Source organism: Mastomys coucha, unplaced genomic scaffold, assembly GCF_008632895.1.
Source record: "Mastomys coucha isolate ucsf_1 unplaced genomic scaffold, UCSF_Mcou_1 pScaffold7, whole genome shotgun sequence".
In the NCBI taxonomy this organism is placed as follows: Eukaryota; Metazoa; Chordata; class Mammalia; order Rodentia; family Muridae; genus Mastomys; species Mastomys coucha.
In genome coordinates, this window is record NW_022196913.1 from 102,170,086 (window position 1) to 102,170,456 (window position 371).

Sequence of the window (371 nt, forward strand, 5' to 3'; positions counted from 1 at the left end):
GGAGAGAGAGAGAGAGAGAGAGAGATATGCTATGGGCAAAGCCACCAGTGCTGTGAGTGACAGCTGCTGATGTTGGGAAAGAAAGTCTATCATTCCCAACTCTGGAGGGAGGCCAGGCACCCAAGCCACTCCTGACCAAGAATTCTCCAGCTATGTGACACAGGGAAAGAGAAGAGGCTTGGCACGGCCACATTGTAATCACAGGAGCGCTTATCAAACAGTGATAAAGGGGCACGATGACATCAGGAGCCAAGCTGACCATGATACTAGAAGTTAATGTTGTGTCTTGAAGTTAGAAAAATTGGTCCCAAGCCAAGGCATGCAAGCAGCTTCGATAGAAAAACCAACTAAATAAATTCCTGAAACCTCCA